The following is a 6106-nucleotide window of genomic DNA, read 5'->3' on the forward strand; positions in this document are numbered from 1 at the left end:
ACACTTCAATATGGAGGGCATCCATCTGCTTGCGGACTTACTAAAACAGGGGGACTGGTTGGTCCGGCTGGACCTGAAGGACGCCTATCTGTCCGTTCCCATATATCGCCCCCATCGCCGCTTCCTTCATTTTCAATGGCGGAACCGATGGTACGAATATTTGGTCCTTCCTTTTGGACTTTCCTCAGCACCATGGTGCTTCACCAAGGTTCTGAAACCGGTCGTTGCTTACCTCAGAGAACAAGGGGTTCGCATGATTGTCTATTTGGCCGACATGCTCATCATGGCACAATCTCAAGAGTTAGTAACGCTCCACTTGCGCATGACCCTTCATACTCTTCAGAACCTGGGGTTTGTGGTCAACGAACAGAAATCGGTCCTGTCTCCCACACAGAAGATAGATTTTCTCGGGTTCGTCATAGACTCGCAGACGGCCCAACTCAGTCTTCCAATTTCCAAGCTTCGGGATATAAAGAAGGAGCTTCGCTCGTTCCTGACCAAACAGATAGTCTCGCTCAAGAGGATTGCCTGGATAGTGGGTCTTCTTGCGTCGTCCACTCAAGCGATATTTCCGGGTCCCCTGCACTACAGGGCCCTTCAACGTCTCAAAATTCAGCACTTACAAAAGGGCTTCTCCTACACGGACATAGTCCCTCTTTCTCAAGAAGTGAGGGAGGAGATGCAATGGTGGTTAGCCCACGTCGAAGCATGGAACGGCAGAGCAAATTTTGGCTCTCTCCCAGAGGTAGTCATAGAATCCGACGCCAGCCGTTGGGGTTGGGGAGCGCGCTGCGGAAATATTTCCACAGGGGGACGTTGGTCCCTAGAGGAGTTAGATCTTCATATACATTGTCTAGAGCTCCTGGCAGGTTAGTTTGCGATCCGGACGCTGGCTTCCAAACGGACCTCATGTTGCATCCTTCTTCGGATGGACAACATATCGGCGGTTCGGTACATCAACAAACTGGGGGGCACGAGGTCCTCAATGTTGGTGGAGATAGCAAAAGCCTTTTGGCATTATTGCCTGAACCAACAGATCTCGGTGATAGCGGAATACATCCCGGGTCAGTCCAATGTGGTGGCAGATTGGAATTCTCGCCACCTCAGGGACTACAGCGATTGGCAACTTCTCCCACGAGTGGTCCTGTGGCTACAGGAGATTTGGGGGATTTGCGAGATAGACCTGTTTGCCTCCAGACTGAACCGTCAGATGACGAGTTTCTTCAGCTGGAGGCCGGACCCTCTGGCGCTGGCGATGGATGCCTTTGCGCAAGCGTGGACTCAGAAATTGAATTACGCATTCCCTCCATTCAGCCTCATCCCCCGCGTATTCACTCATGTGATGCGCCAGAAAGCGGAAGTGATTTTAGTGACTCCCTTGTGGAAGTCGCAGCCTTGGTTCCCATTGTTACTGGAGGCGAGCTGCGACTTCCCCAGGAGGATCCCATGGTCCTCGACGATGCTCCAGGGCCCTCAGGGGGAGAGACACCCGATGTACTATCGGAGCACCTGTCCCTGATGGCCTGGAGACTTTCAGGCAACGTTGGCAAATGCCAGGACTTTCGGGCCAAGCTGCAAGCTTTATCAATCAAGCGTGGGCCCCCTCTACCAGGAAGCGGCATGCTTCGGCCTGGGGAGGCTGGGTTCGTTGGTGCATGGGACAACATGTGGATCCCGTGGGGGCAGGATTAACCTACATTGTAAATTTTCTGTCAGAAAAGGCGGCGGCGGGTTTGGCGTATCGCTCGGTTAATAACTTTCGGTCCGCCATCTCGGCAGGCCACTCTCAGATTGAGGGCAAGCCTGTCGGAATGCATCCCTTAATATGTAAACTTCTGAAGGGTATCAGAGTAGCTAATCCCCCTAAACCTAAGTACACTTCATTGTGGGATGTCTCACTGATTCTGTCTCTGTTTAATAACTGGCCGGACAACAACAGGTTGTCCAGGAAACAATTGTCGGCAAAACTGGCCATGTTGCTTTGCTTAGCGGCTTGCAGATGTTCCTCAGATGTGAGAGCACTGGATATTACAGGTAGAGTATTTACTCCGGAGGGGGTTTCGTTCTCTATTACGGCTAGGACTAAAACAATGTCACGTAGTGTGGATTATCATGCTTTTCCCGATAATACTAAACTTTGTGTGGTTCAATGCCTCAAGGCTTATGAAGAATGTACCAGGTCTCTTCGGCCTGATGGTGTGGTGCAATTGTTAATAGCTCTGCAAAAACCGTATAAACCTGTGACTGCGTCTACCATAGCCAGATGGCTCAAAGATGTTATGCATGAAGCAGGGGTGGATACCCAGGTGTTTGGTGCACATTCTGTTCGAGGCGCCATGGCCTCTAAGACTTTCATGCTGGGTTCTACGGTGCAAGATATTATGCATTCTGCAGACTGGTCGTCTGAATCAACGTTTAAGCAGTTTTATTATAAACCGGTGGGTGATATATCCTCTGTTGTTTTTAATCAGCGTTAAACTAGCATAATACGAAGCCTCCGGTCCTGTAATAGAATAAAAAATTAGCTAGCATTCGCGCCAAGAATTTTCAATTCTATTAAGGACACGGAGGCGAGGATTATCCCACCCGGTTAAATTACTGTAATGTAATTTTTGCCCACCCGTTGTATACATATTCTGATTTTACAGAAGTTACGGGTTGTTTTATCTCTGTTCTTTCAGGATCTGATAAGAAGATGGATTAATCCGGTGTGCAGGTTGACGTTCTTCCCAGCTGGTCTGGTGTTCTTCCACGTTGGAAGCTGTTGTTGAACTTTAATACTTGTTGGACTTTTGTTCGGAGCAAAGAAAGAGGACTGGTTCCGGTGTTACTGGCTCTTATGGGGCCCTGCAGGAAGTGATGTGGTATATGCATCATGGGAAATGTTGTTTGTTTTACATAAGAAAAGTTTTCATTGGCTGCTGTGAGTAGCAATAAATAGAAAGAGAAGCATAATCCTCGCCTCCGTGTCCTTAATAGAATTGAAAATTCTTGGCGCGAATGCTAGCTAATTTTTTATTCTTATTATAGACGAAGCAACTGTATATCCTATTAAATCGAACACGAGTTTTTTTTGTACAGTGCACATGCTGAACTGAATGAAAAAGGAGGCTGGGTGAAACAAAGTGTTTGCTTAGGATCACACATCTTGGTCACAAGTAGGGAAGCTGGGACTGATCCCAGGTTTTCTGGTTTAACTGTGTAATTCAGCCTCTAACTAGTTGGGTATTCCCCTTTGACCCAGGTTTATGGGTTACCCTTCATTCTTAGAGGATGAGATTAGAGTGTAGGTGACAAACAGAATCCAGGTTTTATTTCAGGCAGTCAAACCTTGCCCAAGGACATAGCAGCGCTGCACAACAGGCGCAGACCACGATTCACTGAATGTCCATCCCGGTGTCAGATGGAGCCATGAGGCCACATCGCCTCCGTGAACGATCGGCTCGCTTTAGGCTCCTGGTTCCCAGAAGACCTCGAGCCGAGACAGGAGTCTGGGTGGAGGTTTCATTGGCTCGCCCACCCGATCCCGGGTGGACCAGCCCTAGAGGGGAGTGAGTATAAATCTGGGCAGCAGCTTTAGTTAAGACGCTCGCTACGTTCAAAAGCTGTCCTGGTGTACGTAGCGTGTGCGAGCCTCTCTACGCTACAATAGCACTGTGTGTCTGCAGATGGTGAGTGTGCATGAAAGGTCTGGCCTGAAGTATTGCACGGAGGGAGAGAGAGGGGGAATGGCTCACCTGCAGTGCAAAGAGAGTCCTTTTAGGGGGTTCACCCGAGGCAACAAGGGTCCCCGATTGCTGTTGCTTCCCCGTTCCTTTAGCGAGCGCGACTGGTTCGCGGAGACGCCACTGTCTGTGAAGGTGACCCTGTTCTCTGGCTTTTCCGGGAGGCTGCCGGGGCTAAGTCAAAAGATTGTTTTACTTCCTTGTGCGATTCGTCACCTCCTCCCATCCCCCAACACCGGGTATGAAGACATCAGGCGAGGTTATTTCAAAGAGTAAAAGTTCCATTGCTTGCTCAGGGCTTACCTTAGTGTTTGTTCAAAGACGGTTGACATCTCGCAGCTCAGGTCTAACTGCTCGCAGAATGCTCCTCTGTACCAGTCCCTGGAGTCCAAGTCCCAGGGCGTGGTACTCGGTGAATGATCTTGTGTAAAATCCTCTATTGCTTTTATAACCTGCCATTTTAGCTTGTTTTGCTTTAACAATGGCTTACAAATAGTTTTACTTCTGGAAACTACTTCTCTAGTTGTTTCATTGTTTGCTCTTTTGTGTTCACATTTCCTAGGGGGTGAAATACCGTATTTTGCTGATTCTTCTGGCATTGACAAACATATATCCAAGGGGCGGATTTGTGTCACATTTAGATGAGGACTGAAAAGAGCAGGGCTTTCAGTGGGATGAAACGGGTGTGGGGGTGGGGCGCCCTAAGGGGGCGTTGCCTATGTAATTAAGATTTCGTTTTAAACACGCAGACTACATTTCTGTGAATCCCACAGTGTGCCACCCAACCAGTATATTAGTTCCTCGATGTGCTTTCTGTTATTTCCTCCAGCTATATAAGGCAACAACTGACATACACTTAAAACCACCAAGGACTACCAGCTTTGTCAATGGTTGTTCTTTAAAATAAATAACAACAATACATTTGTTTTAAACAATTAATATTGAAAATGTTTTAATTCAGAAACTGTCAGGTTGTGAATTAAATATTACTGAGGCCTGCGGAAGGGGTTGTGTTTTTCAGTGTCACAATCACTCTTGTTATGTTCACTCTGTGTCATACATGTCTGCCTTTTCTCGCCACATCTCCTCCATTTACATATGGCACACATCATCGTTCCTCTTCGGCACTCTCTTTTCACTCTCTCCTGAATGCGCGTCCTCGCATCGGCTTCAATTTACCACCCCCAAACACACAACACCCCCTCTCACCTGTAAGCACTGCATTTTCTTTCACTTTTTTTCTTATTAACATTTTGACAACTATATCACACACATCTGTACAGAACCAGAATTGCAACTATAATATGAAATCATTGTTCTGTGCACTCTACCGAGAGGCCAAAGAGTGATTAAACAACTATACTGAATACCTTTCTGTCCCACTGTGAGTAACTTGTGCTGCCTTCAGCATCAACTCCAGAGGACTCCATCAGGAAAGAAATTGACTAATACATAGAATTCAACAGATCCTCCAGTTCTAACCAAGATCATTTGGACTGCTCTGAAAAGTACCATCAGCGGACACATATTAAAGATTCAAGCTAGCCTGGCTGAAGAGGGCTGTTAGCCCGAAACCGGTCCCAGGATGCTTGTTTCCGGTCCAGGGAAGACATGGCTTGGCAGTTCGGGCTGGACTGTTCCCATGGGGTACAGGTTCAAGACTAATATGCATATAGCTGTTTCTGAACTGGGGTGACAAAGTGAGCTAAAGAATGATGATGGATTCAACCCAGATCTGTAACTGGAGGTGAGTGTTTGAAAAGCTTCAGCGCTCCGTCCATCATCTCCTTGTGTTTGCTTTGTTCGCCCTAAGTTGGCAGGGTATGGCCAGATGTAGGTCCCTTGCTCACTTTGCCACTGGATTCAAGCTAGCCTGGCTGAAGAGGGCTGTTAGCCCGAAACCGGTCCAAGGATGCTTGTTTCCGGTCCAGGGAAGACATGGCTTGGCAGTTCGGGATGGACAATTCCCATGAGTCACAGGGTCAGGACTGATTTGCATATAGCTGTGTCTGAACTGGGGTGGCAAAGTGAGCTAAAGAATGATGATGGATTTAACCCAGATCTGTGACTGGGGGTGAGTGGTTGAAAAGCTTCAGCACTCCATCCATCATCTCCTTGTGTTTACATATTAAATTTATGGCAAGCAAAAATAAACTAGACAATAAAGCCCTCGACCAACTAGAACTGAGGATAAAAACATTGGAAAAATACCTCAAATGAACTAGAGACAAAACACAGTTAAACATACTTACCAAGTTAAACTACAAATGCAATAAGTTCTTAAGTAACAAAGCCCACCTATTAGTCCAAACATACAATGGCATCAACTTCTGCGGGCGAAACAAAGCTTGTAAACTTCTGGATTCTTATCATAAACAGAA

The 6106-nt window shown here is 47.2% G+C and overlaps 1 protein-coding gene across 1 annotated transcript in view; it reads right to left on the bottom strand.

The window, feature by feature from the left end:
• The window catches only part of LOC146812959 (early activation antigen CD69-like), a 327451-nt gene extending 323585 nt beyond the window's left edge, over positions 1 to 3866 (bottom strand). The window contains exon 1 of the mRNA XM_085619995.1: positions 3738 to 3866. The gene's annotated coding sequence lies outside the window, so the exon portion shown is untranslated. The remainder of the gene's footprint in view (positions 1 to 3737) is intronic.
• Between the last annotated feature and the right edge of the window lie 2240 nt (positions 3867 to 6106).

The sequence above is a fragment of the Triturus cristatus genome, chromosome 7, assembly GCF_964204655.1.
Source record: "Triturus cristatus chromosome 7, aTriCri1.1, whole genome shotgun sequence".
Classification (NCBI taxonomy): Eukaryota; Metazoa; Chordata; class Amphibia; order Caudata; family Salamandridae; genus Triturus; species Triturus cristatus.